This window comes from Magnolia sinica, chromosome 2 (assembly GCF_029962835.1).
Source record: "Magnolia sinica isolate HGM2019 chromosome 2, MsV1, whole genome shotgun sequence".
NCBI lineage: Eukaryota > Viridiplantae > Streptophyta > Magnoliopsida > Magnoliales > Magnoliaceae > Magnolia > Magnolia sinica.
The window spans coordinates 95287426-95302256 of record NC_080574.1 but is presented as its reverse complement, the minus strand read 5'-3'; the positions used below and the strand labels follow the sequence as shown (position 1 = coordinate 95302256).

Here is a 14831-nt window from a genome sequence, read left to right as displayed (position 1 = left end):
TGTGAGCCTGCTTTCCGAGTTTAGGGCGTGACACTTGACCTCAACACGTCCTCCCCTGTGTCATTACCTTAGAAACATAATAAATATACCATGTGACCATTTCATAATGAACACCTCCTGGATCCATTCATCTATGCCAAGGCCTGTGAACTTGAATTGAGTCGGCATCATTTGCTCTGGTGAGGAATCATGAGTACTGTCGGGGGAAAAATGTGACAAGTCAATAAGTCATCTTATGGAATGGATCAATTCTATTGACATGGTCTGGTCCCTAAGGCACCAAGCCCGACTAAGGCCCACATGTCCAGCGAACCGAGAGGCGAGGCCTCCGAGGAGACTTAGAGCCCCATAGTGGCCACATTATGTCGACCCAGATTATGGGTTGGTTATGGATCAAACCCAAGCTAGTCACATCATGACTCGACCCTAGTCTGACCGAACGTCTAGGTTGGCCACAGGGCAATCCCTGATCAGCAACTAAGTCGATTCACGGACAGTTGCATCCCAGCCAAGTGAGGCTCGGCAATTATTGGTCGAGCCTAAAACAGTCGATGCATATACAAATCGGCATGAACCACTTGAATAAGTCTGGGCTATGAGAACAATCGACGTACGACCAAGCGTCATGTCCGACCCAGGACCGAGCCTCAAGTTTTCGGCTCAGCATTAAAGATTTGCCTTCCGAGATCTTCAGAAGATGATTCCCAATCCCGAAAATCTAGGAGATCTAAGATCTTGGGATCGTTACAGATAGAAGCCAATTCCCTATGAACTAGGAAAGGATCCTGAAACCACGAGATCACATCTCCCCTATAAATGGGAGGCGCCTCAAGGTGAAAGGTACACACACGTTCTCACCTTGAAAACTCTAATACCATTCCTAAACCTAGATTTCAGGCCTGACTTAGGCATTTGAGGGTCCCCTATATTATCCAGGGTCTCCTTTGTCCTCTTCCTGTGCAGGTGTTCAAGTAGTAAAGGGGGTGAGTCAGAAACAACATCAACAATTTAGCGCCGTCTGTGGGAATCGTCATTACAAAGTCATTTTTTGCTTTATCAGAAGCACTGCAACACCTGTCATGGCTAGAGGGAAAGAGAAAGCCCAGACCCCTCCTAAGGAGGTTCCAGTTGCAGCCCTGCCTGCAGCAGATCGCGCCCCCAATAAACCAAAGCGACAAGGGAGCCACCAGGGAACACCAGCCCGCCAAGCGACCTCTAGTTCGACCAGGCACTCTCAACGGAACTGAGGAAGGAACGGGCAATGGGATACGTTAGAAAGAGAGGTTGGAGACATTAGAGCTAATCTAAACTATATGAGGGAAATGTTTGAGCAAATGCAGCCTCGACTCATGTAGGAGCCCGACCAGAGGGAGGAACAGTCGAGCGTTGTTCGACAGTTCACCAATCCTCAACCATCTGCCCTGCGACCCACTCCTCAACCGACCCTGCATCAAGATCTGGCCAAGCCCACTCCGACACATGTCTCGCGAACAACCCCTCTGCCTGCTTTCGATCTGCGGCATGAGATAGATTGGAGGAGGCATAGTCGACTACTGACCGAAGGAATAGCCGATAATGAAGAACCATGGATAACTAAGATCCAAAATCTGCAAAAATAGATTGCGGACCTGAAACAGAGTTGTCTGGTTAATCCATCGGGACTGGAGGAGATAGAATCCCCATTTATGACCGATATAATGCAAGCTCGGCTACCAGACTGGTTCCGCCTACCCCAAATTATTCCTTATACCAGCAAAGCCAACCTAACCGAACATATGGAGTCTTTTCAGACCTATATGGAATTGCATAATGCCTCGAACGCCGTGATGTGCTGAGCCTTCTCACTCACCCTGGCTTACGTTGCTCGGCTTTGGTTCAAATAATTGAAGCCGAGGTCCATCAGCTCGTTCGCCGAGCTCAGGGAGGCATTTGTCACGAACTTTATTGGGGGTGTAAAAAGGCTCGAGGCATCTGTGCATCTGAATAACATAGTCCAGAAGAAAGGAGAGCTCCTCAAGGACTATATTAAGTGTTTTAATCTCGAAGCCCTGAAAGTTCGGAAGCATTTAAATGAAACAGCTCTTTACTCCATCATGCAAGGGGTAAGAGACAAGCAATTTGTCTTATCCCTAGACAAGAACCCCCATCGATGTTGGCCGAGTTCACGGCCCAATCACAGACATACACCAACGGCAAGGAAACTAGGATCCTTCATAAAGCATCCCAAAATAGGGACGCCCCGGCAAAAGAATCAACAAAGAAAGAGGCTAGCTCGGCCAATGCCAATAAAAAGTGGAAAGACGATCGGCCTCGGGATGAGCAAAGGTCAAATAAATGACCCGATAGTAAGTTCACCAACTACACTCCGCTTAGTAAACCTCAGGAGCAAGTCCTGATCGAAATAAAGGGTGAACGCTTTGTCAACTAGTCAAACAAACTACGAGGAAATCCCAAATAGCAAAGCAGGAACAAGTATTGTCATTTCCATCGTGATCATGGATAATACTAGTGACTGCTACAACCTAAAGCAAGAGATCGAAAGGCTCATTTGTGAGGGCCACCTCGGTGAACATGTAGACTAAGGAGCTAATAAAACCATGACTATGGAAGAACACCCGAATGATAACTGACCTACAGAGGAAATCCGAACCATCGTCTGAGGTCATAAGGGCGGAATTGACTCGAACAATGCCTAAAAAGACCATACAAGGAGCATTAGTCATCCTGAGTCCAAGATCATGGTCCTAGCTCGGCCCTCAACAGAGAGGAGACTGGAAAAATATAGCATAACATTCATAGAAGAAGACGCCTGAGGCATTTATCATCTACATGATGATGCCTTGGCTGTCACCGTCACCATCACAAACCGTAAAGTTTTTAAGGTCCTCGTCAACACAGGGTCATCCACAGACGTGTTATTCACCCAGGTGTTCGACAAGATGAGCATCAAACGGTCCGCATTACGGCCCGTGAGAACTCCTCTGATTGGTTTCTCGGGTGGACAGATCCTCCCCGAAGGAACCATCCAACTCTCCCTCATTGTCGGGGATGCGCTGAACCAAGAGAAGGCTATGGTCAACTTCCTGATAGTTGACCAATCTTCTATCTACAATGCTATCCTCGGCCAACCCTCATTATGCCTTCTCCGAGCCATTATCTTGACACATCATCTCGACGTATCATCTCTCTATGAAATTCCTGACCAAATTAGGAGTCAGGATCATCAAAGGAGATCAGCATGACACTCGACAATGTTACGCTACAACTCTAAAAGCCCCATCTAAGGTAGCGACGATCGAGTCCCTGGATCTCCATAACGAGTCACCTGAACGAGGGCAGCCGGTAAAAGACCTCGTCCAAATACCACTGGACGAGTTTGATGTCTCCAAAACTGTTCAAATTGGCTCATCCTTGACACTGCCATTGAAGGACAAGCTGATCTCTCTGCTACGATGTGAAGCAAGTGGAAGTCGTCTGTCATGTTGGTCGCTAAAAGGCTTCTATTAGTCTGTCATTCAACCAGATGACCACAAAGGAATCGCGTGCGGTGATCCCTTTCATGCGCACTACTCAGATTCCTCTCACTGGGATGAACCTCACCAAGCAGCACGTTCAGAAGTCGAGATATCAAAGCAACGTCAATAGTGGCCTCCTGATCTCTTTCGCAAGGGATCGCGTTTGAGGCTCGCTTCCACGAGAAGTATTTCCCAGTCACTTACCGACAGGAGAAGGAGAGTGAGTTCCTTCACCTCCGTCAAGGAGGGATGTCGGTGACAGAGTATGAGAACAGGTTTACTGAGCTGGAGTCGGTATGCTCCATTGCTTCTGGGTGATTAGCCGATGCAGAGCTCCCGTTGATGAAGCCGGGCCTAGCCGCCCAACCCGTTCACGGAGGCCGAGAGGTGCCGCCGCCAGCACGACTGCCACTTGAGAGTATCAGACAAAGCGGGACCTCGATCCCCGGGCTCCCGTTGGAAGAACTTTGTTGGCGGAGCTATCTCATGGAGTCTATGAAGGCCGTAGGGTCCTTTTTGAAGCTCATGTAAATGCGCGGCTATTTGGGGGATTAAGTCCCAAGAGAATCCTAATTGAGGTGGTGCTCGGGTCTTTGCATGAAATTTTTTGAGATGTTACATACGACGATATGCCAACATTTGTATGGTCTCATGAAGACATGCCAGGGATCGACCCTTTGGTCATCACTCATTGCCTCAACATCGATCTGACCCACAAGTAGGTCCGATAGAAGCAACGCGCCCTTGGCCCTGAGAGATATGTAGTGATCGAGGAGGAGTTTAACAAGCTCCTCAAGGCCAAGTTTGTCGAGGAAGTGTACTACCTCGACTGGGTAGCTAACATCATGCTAGTTAAAAAGGCCAATGGGAAGTGACGGGTCTGCATAAACTATACCGACCTAAATAAAGCCTGCCCAAAGGACAGTTTCCCTCTTCCTAAGATCAACTAGTTAGTCGACAGTACTACGAGGCATGAGTTACTTAGATTTATGGATGCTTATTCAGGTTATAACCAAATTGTAATACACTCATCTGATAAATTGAAAATCACCTTTGTCACCTACAAAGGTCTTTATTGTTACCGAGTGATGTCATTTGGGTTAAAGAATGCAGGAGCGACCTACCAAAGGTTAGTCAACAACATATTCGCTCGCCAGATTGGGTGAACAATGGAAGTATACATCGACGACATGCTCGTCAAAAGCATTAAAGCGACAGATCATATAGCCGATCTTAAGGATATGTTTCTCGTCCTTTGGAAATACCATATGAGGTTGAACCTAAGCAAGTGCGCATTTGGTGTAAGCTCGGGTAAGTTTCTCGATTTTCTGGTCAACCAGTGAGGAATCGAGACAAATCCTGAAAAGTTCCAGGCCCTGCTCGACATAGACTCACCGAAGATGATCAAAGACATCCAGAGGCTGACTAGAAGAATTGTTACACTCAACCGTTTCATGTCCCCTTCTTCAAGCAGTTGAAGGGTTGGCAGATGGTAAATTAGATAGAGGAATGTGAAGTAGCCTTCCAACAGTTAAAAAAATATTTAGGATCATCGTCCTTACTCTCCAAGCCTGAGTTAGGTGAGACACTACTGATATAGTTAGCAATATCTGACATGGCCATAAGCTTAACCCTAGTCCGTGAACACGAAGGAAAGTAATTCCCAATTTATTACACCAGTAAAGCCCTCGTCCCAGTAGAAATGAGGTATCTAACCATGGAAAAAGTGGCCCTGGCGCTGGTCATCTCCTCCCGATGCCTGCGGCCATACTTCTAGGCTCATTCGATCATTGTCCTAACTGACCAACCGCTACGACAAATTCTACAAAAACTAAAAGCCTAAGGATGCCTCACTAAATGGGCAATCGAACTGAGCGAGTTTGACATCCAGTACAAGCCCAGAGTGGCGATCAAAGGCCAAGCCATGGCCAATTTCATCGTTGAAGTCACATAGCAATCCGAGCCAGTCGCAGCCAACTCACTTGAAGAGGCAGATCGTTTATAAAATCAAGAGACATCTGAGCCCGCTTCACTTCTCGCCCTACCCCGTGACTTTACGTTGATGGCTCATCCAACTCTAAGGAAAGCGGGGTAGGGGTCATCTTAGAAACACCCGATCACACCTACATGCAGTATGCCTTGAGACTTGGATTTCAAGCCTCCAATAACACGGTGGAATATGAAGAATTGCTCCTCGGGCTTCACTTGGCAGCCAGTTTGGGAGTCACCCACCTCGACGTATACAGTGATTCATAGCTAGTCATCAACCAAATAGCCGACTTCTATCAGACTAAAAAAGAGTGACTAAAAGCTTATCTACAAAAAGTAAGAGCGTTAATCCGCGGTTTTCAACACTGCACTGTCGTCCGAATCCCACGGGCTGAAAATGCCAAAGTCGACCTTCTGGTGAGACTCGCCTCAGCTGATGAAGATGATATCCCCAGGTCCGTCCTGATCGAGTATGTTGCCCAACTGAGCGTTGATGAGACCGACTCCATGGTCGTGTTCCCTATTGACTTGGGACCTACTTGGGTCGATCTTATCATTCGGTATTTCAAGATTGGCGAGCTGCCTAAGGATCGAGCTGAAGCCCGACGACTGAAAATCTTAGCCGCTTGATACACTATGCTCAACAGAATATTATAAAACAAAAGAATTCTTTGCAACCCAACGAAGCTGAATATGTCCTGAGAGAGATTCATGAAGGCATCTCTAGAAATCACTCGGGAGGGCGATCCTTAGCTCATAAGGTTATATGGTAAGGCTATTACTAGCTGACTATCCATCATGACACATGGAAGCTCATCTAGAGTTGTGACAAATGTCAGAGGTTCGCAACCATTCCTCGGCGGCCACCAGAGGAGCTCACTCCCATGGCTGGGCCATGGCCCTTCACTCAATGGGGGATCGACATCATCAGACCTTTCCCCATAGGAAAGGGTCAGACCAAATTCACCATCATCGCGGTCGATTACTTCACCAAATGGGCAGAGGTTGAACCATTACACAAGATAACCAAGAAAAAAAATTACAGACTTTGTTTGGAAGAACATTAACTGCCATTTTGGGTGCCTCGGACTATCATCTATGACAATGGGAAGCAGTTCAACAATAGGCGATACCAAGAGATGTGCAAGAACCTCAAGGTCAGAAACATATATTCATCTTCCCGTCATCCCTAGGCAAATGGACAAGTCGATGCGATCAACAAGATTATCAAGCAATATCTCCAAACAAAACTTGACAAAGCTAAAGGAGTTTGGGCTGAGGAACTCCCTAAGGTCCTGTGGGCTTACCGAACTACGGCTCGGACCGTGACAGGAGAGACTCTCTTTTCCTTAGCCTACGGGTCAGAAGTGGTCACCCCTGTCGAGTTCGGACTGCCGACTGCCCGAGTGAGTTCATTCGATGAACAAGATAATGAGGAATTACTGACACTCAACCTCGACCTTCTAGAAGAATGGAGAGAACGAGCTCTGCTTCGGACGATCGTTCGTCAGCAGCAAGTGTCTCGGTTCTACAAATGCTCGACTCAGAGTTAGACGCTTCCGAGTGGGGGACTTAATCTCCAGAAGACATTTCAAAATACCAAAGAGGTTAGTGCGGGTACATTTGGGCCCAACTGGGAAGGACCCTACGTGATTGCAAGCACCGTCTGACCTAGTACGTATCGACTAGAAGATTTGACCAGCCAACTACTGCCTCAATCGTGGAATGCTGAGCATCTTAAAATCTATTATCCCTAAGTCGGCTGATAGACGATCACTGCACAACTTTTATGGATAGACATGCATGAATAAATATGTAAATCAGACGATTGAATGCAAAAATCTCTTTACGAATACGTTTTCATTGATCAGATTGAAAAGTTACATCAGTATATGCATTGGTATAACATTAGCAAAAAAAATAAAATAAAACGATGCTCGCTTCATCTGAGGTTCTCGAGCTCGGACACTGAGTGTGCTTGAAGTGCCCGAAGTTAAAAAAGGGAGCAGAAGTGAATTTTACTCCCCAAAATTGACTTCAAGACTCGGCCGCCGCATCAGGAGTGACCGAAGAAGTCGCCTCAGGAGTTTCCTCGTCGCCCAAACCATTAAATCCCAACTCACTCTCATTGAAGCCGGAAAGGTTGAGCTCAGGAAAGCTCTCCTTCATTTCCTTCATGCACTTGGCATAACCTTGATGAAAGAGAGTAGTCCTCTTGTCCTCAAATGCTTGGGACGACTGATATTCCATCACAGTATCCCTTCATGCGACAACAAGAGCGGCCTTGGTCTCCAACCTTATTCGGTTGGCCTTGTCGAATGTCTCGATGAGCTTAGCCCGACACTTGTCATATGTCGCTTTAACCTCTTCCAATCGCAAGGTCAGGTGAGCTAGCTCTGCTGCAGACTCCTTGACAGCAACCCTCGTTGCCTCTAGCTTGGCCTCTAAAGAAGCAGCCCTAGCCTCAGCGGATGACAGCTGATCTTTAGCCTCTTCAACCCGCCTATTAGCTTTGGCAAGCTCAGCACAGGCCCTCAGCGCGCATAGCGTGTACTACATAGAAAAAAAAGAGGATCAACATTAGAAAGACAGGGGCCGAATGAATAAAAGAGTAATACGGTCACTATCTTACTTCAAGGAGTGTTGTCATCATCTTAGTGAGCATCTACTCCATGGGGGATTCGAAGAGGCCGACTAATTCCTCCTCGACCCCCTGGTGACTCAACCAGGGGAGAATCCCTTCAACATGCTGACGGAAGATCCCCCTCTCTTCCTCAGCTGCCTCCCTTCTTAAAGGCTCCTCTTCTTCATCCCTCAGGGAGACCTACTTTGCAACAGGTCCTAACTCAAAAACCTCCCAAGGATTGGGAGGAACTGCCTCTGCCACCTCCGTACCCTTGTTCACGACCTCTATGACGGTCGAGCAAGGAGGGGTAGCCTTCCCCTTACTCTTAGAGGACGTCTTCTGCCTCTTTAAAGCCCGTGAGTTGTCCCAAGGAGGAGCTCTGACTTTGGAGGGAGGATGGAGGACAGGCCGAGCCTCATACATCTCTGCATTAAAAGATATAACAGCGTTAGTAGCCAAAAAAAAATCTCTCAAGTTCAGATCATCAGCCATGAGTCGTACTTGTCAAAGCTACGTCCAAACCCGACTGAAGAAGACGCTCTGGTTGGAGAAGCCTTCTCCAAGATCTCCTCCCGGGGCTCAGAGCTCGCAAGTCCTTGATCCGAGCTACCAAGCCTAGGCCGAGCTTCGCCTGTTCCTTAGGGACAACTAAAAAAATGATGTTCAAATGGACAGAAGACGTAAAAAGAAGACTCAGCCGACTGAAGCGATGAAGAAACTAGTGTTAAGTCACCTGGCTCGGAGAAGGATCGGGGGACGAAAGGCGTGAATGGCCTTGGCTCGGCTATCTCTTAGCGGACACAAGCCCAAAACCACCGATCCCGCCAGCTTTTGTTGGAGGAAAGAGGGTCGGTTATCAACGCCTCACCATGTGGCACTAGCATTAAAGAGGGGGCCGTACCGGCGACTCTTCGGACGCCCCAGACTAACACGTGGCGCCACACCACGCACCTGTAGCCTCCGCCATCAAGTGCCCTACCACGTGTCCTCCTCTTATTCGCCCGACTACTGAAACAACATCCTTATAGCCCATGTGACCTCGGGTGCTGAACCAACGTGTGTTGAAGCAAGGCAACTTACTCTGATATATGTGTTGGCCACTATACAGACAATAAATGCTTTATCATAAGCTTGGTCTTGGTCCAAAACAATCCAACCCTATTCCGATCTACTCCTCGACCACCATAGGTCGGCGTAAGGAGTAAGGGGGCTCACTGTTGGGGGAAAATGTGACAAGTCGATAAGTCGGCTTATGGAATGGACCAATTCTATTGACATGGACCGGTCCCTAAGGCACCGAGCCTGACTAAGGCCCACATATCCAGCGAGCCGAGAGGCAAGGCCTCCGAGGAGACTGGTACAGCCCCAAGGACACTTAGAGCTCCACAGTGGCCATATTATGCCAACCTAGATCATGGGTTGGTTATGGATCAAACCCGAGCTAGTCACATCATGACTTGACCCTAGTCTGACAAAATGTCTAGGTCGGCCACAAGACAATCCCTGAATAGCAACTAAGTTGATTCAAGGACAGCTGTGCCCCAGCCAAGTAAGGCTTGGCCATTATTGGTCGAGCCTGAAGAAGTCGATGCATATACCGACCGGCATGAACCACCTGGATAAGTTGGGGCTGTGAGAACAATCGACGTACGACCAAGCGCCACGTCCGACCCAGGACCAAGCCTCAAGCTTTTGGCTTGGCATCAAAGATTTGCCTTCCGAGATCTTCGTAAGATGATTCCCAATCCCAAAAATTTAGGAGATCTAAGATCTCGAGATCGTTACATATAACAGCCAATTCCCTATGAACTAGGAAAGGATCCTGAAACCACGGGATCACATCTCCCCTATAAATGGGAGGAGCCTTAAGGTGAAAGGTACACACACTTTCTCACCCCAAAAACTCTAATACCATTCTTAGACCCAGATTCAAGGCCTAACTTAGGCATCGGAGGGTCCCCTGTATTAGCCAGGGTCTCCTTTGTCCTCTTCCTATGCAGTTGTTCAAGTAGTAAAGGTGGTGAGTCAGAAACAGCATCAACAAGTACCATACTACGCTCTTCAATTCCTCATGTGTGTGAAATACATAGCTACTTGCACTCTGGTTAGTATCTAGCAAATCATGTGTAAGAGAAGAGATCACGTCCGTTCATCATGCAAGTGCCATTGTGTATTTCTGATATGGAAGTTACGAGTCAGCCGAGTTCATTCATTGTCTACACCATACTTATACAACTGCTACCTATTACTCGTGTCGCGTGGTTGCAGACAAGTGTGGCCGGCTTAATTATAAGACTAGCTCGACGAGCAAAATATCGAATCTTAGTTACGTCAGAATCCAAGCTCAGTTTGGCATGCCATGCTGCATGTGTAACATCCACCCGTCTATCAAGTCATTGATCCTAAAGATGTAAAACAGTCCCATCTACTACTCAAGTGGATCACACAACATGGAAAAATGAGAATGAGATGCCAGCCATAAGCTTATGTGTGGCATCTACATGGTGTATATCTTTTAACGAACTCGCTAATAAGGGATAATGTAAGGAGGATGAAGTGAAAATACATACATTAGACCAAATTTTGTAGTAGTTGTTGTAACTTGATTCAGTAATTTTAGTATATTTTATTGTTTTAGATACACGGTCCATCATTGAAGTTAGTACTTAGATTCTTGTCACAATTGGTTGACAATTCCTGACTATGTCAAATGCGATAATCAATTATAGGAATGGAATTATGAAACTATCTTTTAGAAATATGACACTTGAGTTGAATGTGTTCAACATGTGTAAACAACGAGAGGATGGTGATAATGTCCACGACATTAACTTGATAGATTCATTCATGGAAGATAAGTCTCTTTTAACTATATACTTCGACACTTTAGAGATGTGCTTGGCCCACTCCACCGATTTAGATGATCACATAATTAGGAGATGGATGCCTTACTTGATGCTAAGCAGGTACGTAAAGCTAACTGGTGGATGCCTTACTTGATGATTATGGAGATAGATGCCTTACTTGATGGTATGCGGGTAGTTAAAGCTAACTAGTGGATGCTTGGATTTGAAATTTTACCTCAAACCAATTCAAAGCCTTTATCATCTAGTGTTAAGGCACCAAAGCTTGACCTAAAACATTTGCATGTTGATCTTAAATATACACATTTAAGTTAAGATTAAACATATCTAATGGTGATTTCTTCCCACTTGGATGATGAATAAGAGAGTGTGCTAATTTTCGTTCTTACAGAATATAAAGAAGCCCTTGGATGGACAATTCCGGACCTCAAGAGAATCGATCTTTTGATTTGTACTCACCACATTCACCCCAAAGATAATGCGAAAACATCTAGACAACCACAACACCATTTAAATCCTTTCTAATTTTTTTTAAAAAAAAAGAAGTGGTTAAGGCCAAGGTATTAGAGTTATTGAATGTGGGTATCATATACCCACATATCAAATAGCTAATGGGTGATCCCAACCCAGGTGGCACCCATGAAGTCTGGGATTACCATCATAGCCAATGCAAAGATTAAACTCGTGCCCACTAGAGTCACCACTGGTTGGAGAATGTGCATTGACTATCAATAATTGAATATCGTCACAAGGAATAACTACTTTTAATTGAGTGTCAAATATTGCATATTTCCCCTATTTATATCATGGTTTTATGAACATGATAACGCTTAATGGATATATTTTACACATATTTGTATTGCGACGTGAATTTGAGAGCTTGGATTGAAAAGAATGTTAAAAGCATGGATTTAATGCTCAAGAATCACCAAGGCAAGGGATGGATCTTAGGAGACCAAAATTGAAGATTTCAAGACCCCATGATACAAGGAAACCAAGTGGAAAAGGAAGTCGAAAGTGCAAAGTGCAGAAATTCACAGAATCTGAACTTCACTATCCATGTCATCGACCACCGGTCAATGACATCGAAGCCAGTGTTGGATGACATCGAGCACAAGTCGATGACATCAAATAATTATAGGAAATCAATTCTGGTTGCTGGACAAATTGGATGCAGTTCTCGATGACATTGGATATCTGTTCGATTGCTCGATGACATCGAGATTTTTGGAGCCACTCGTTGGAACACTCTGGACACATTTTCGATGACTCAAACACCCTTCGATGACATCGAAGGTATGTTCGATGACATGAAGAGTTATGCAGTGCGAAAGGAGTTATGAAGTGTGAAAAGGCACGACTTCCAAATTCAAGTTACACTCAATAACATCGAAGACTGTTCGAGGACATCGAAGGCATTAAGCAGAGTTACGCAATCTGCGTAAATTTGAGGTGATTTTTCAAAATTAAACGGACAAGACTATAAATATGGGTTTTCCAAGGACTTCTAAACATGAATTAGGTTTCGAGAAGCAAAGAAAATGGTGGAGCAACCTCCCAAGAGTTTTTCTTTTTTTTCTATTTTTAATGCTTTATTTGAGGGTTTTAGATCCAATTGTGTCTATGGTTGGCTAAACCTCTTAGCTAGGGCTAAGAGGTGAAGCTTGTAGCGTGTTGGGATGATTTTCTTGCTTTGATTTTTGTTTTGTTGAACCTTATTGCTTTCTAGTTTGATATTAAAGGAATATTTTCAATTTTGTATGATTTATTTTAACTCAAATTACAATAAATGTTGTGATAGCTTTCGATATCTTCTTTTCATGTTTTAAGATTGTGAGATTGGTAAATCATGTTATTCACCATCGTCTCATGGGCATGGTAGGTTGATGGAATCCCTTCCAATAATCACAATACTCTTTCATGTATGGCTAGATTAATGAAAAATTCAGAGATTTGATTTAATTGCTTTATCTTCCAATTGGATAGGATAGGACTCTAATTTTAATTGCGTTATTTGAACTAAGTAAGGTAGCATTCTGGCAGCTACAAGTGAATCCTTAACACCCTAGTTCTCACCTTTCAATTGATAGTTTAAATCAACATTATTCCCATTTACTCTCTTTTATTCCAAATTTAGGTTTAGATCTTCTTCTAGTTCTAGTTTTAGTTATTTTCAGAATACGTACAAGTTTAATCCATATGGATTCGACCTCGATCTCACCAAGATTATTACTACATCGCGACCCTACACTTGGGGTTGTGAATAAGTTTTTAGCACCATTGTCGGGGACTACTTCTGTGTTTTTCTGAGATTAATTAGTATTAGAATTAGGTTAAGATTATGATTTATTTTTCTGTTATGTTTTTAGGTTAGGATTTTTCTGAAATTATTTTTAAAAACTAACATTGTTTTCTATTTTGTAGGATCCTAACCTAGCAACTCTTATTTGATAATTTTGTTCCAACCCTCTCTCTCTCTTACCTTTTCTAGATCTCTTATTTGTTTGAGTTTTTCTAGTTTTCCTTTTAGGTTTAGTTATTTACTTAAGGGCTAAGAGTGTTTCATGCCTAAGTGGGATCGTGACAATACCCTTCATCTCTTAAGTGAAGGAGGATTAGTTGAAGGGTTGCCTATCTATCACAAGATTAGAAACCACTTGAGACCCTTTGAGTCAATAGAAGTGATGGCTGCAAATTAACCTCAACTTCCAGTTGAGGAAGTTCAAGATGAAAACGAGGTGCATAATGCACCCCCACCTCGTACTCTATAAGATTATTTACAACTGGTGAGGGTGAGTACACCTTCCTGCGTGATATTCTCATTGAATGCAGGAACTGTGGATGGTAAACTGGGGGTGATTCAACTCCTTTCTAAGTTTCATGGACTAGAATCTGAAAGTCCATACTTACATATGAAAGAGTTCGATGAGATAACATCTACATTACACTTCCCAAACGTGTCTAAGGACACGGTAATATTGAAATTGTTTCCTTTCCCTTTGAAAGAAAAGGCTAAGATGACAAGGGAGTTCCTTAAAAAGTTCTTCCCATATCATAAAACGAATACCTTAAGGAAAGCAATCATGAATTTTGTGCAAAAAGAGGATGAGACATTCTTCTAATATTGGGAGCGATTTAAGGATCTCATAAATTCATGTCCACAACATGGCTATGAAACATGGAGGATAACGAGCTTTTTCTATGAGGGATTGACATCATCCATGCGCTAATTTGTGAAGATGATGTGTAATGGGGAATTCATGAACAAGGAACCCGATGATGCATGGGATTATTTTGATAAACTCGCTGAAAATGCACAATCATGGGATACCTCCTCAAGGACTACCATTTTTAAGCCTACTCAATCAAAGGAAAGTGGGGGAATTTATATTTTAAAAGAGGAAGCTAATGTAAATGCAAGATTGGTCAAACTCACAAGAAAAGTCAAGGCCATGGAACTTATGAAGGCGGAACCGGAAAAGACTGCAGAAGTTGTTTATGGTATTTGTGCTTGTAACATACATACAACTGAAAATTACCCAACAATTCCTGCTTTTTATGAGATATTGAATGAGCAATCGAATGTCGTAAACAACTACTAGAGACCTTTTAGTGGACCCACCTCAAACACATATAACTCAAGTTGGAGGAACCATCCAAATTTCAGTTGGAGGAATGGACAAACTACTACTTAAGGGATCTTTAACCAATTTCTGAATCAGAGGAAACCTCAAGAGGATCTGGTCTTAAAACATATTCAAAATTAAGAACTTTTTAATCAGGGTATGTTACAAGCCTTTCAAGACCTTACAAAGGCTATACAAGGGCTTGAGACAA

The 14831-nt window shown here is 44.2% G+C and overlaps 1 non-coding gene across 1 annotated transcript; it reads right to left on the bottom strand.

Moving 5' to 3' along the window:
* Nucleotides 1–14058: 14058 nt before the first annotated feature.
* LOC131238294 (small nucleolar RNA R71) lies at nucleotides 14059–14166 on the bottom strand. Its single transcript, XR_009167698.1, has one exon. It is a non-coding gene; the product is annotated as a small nucleolar RNA R71 (small nucleolar RNA).
* Nucleotides 14167–14831: the final 665 nt, after the last annotated feature.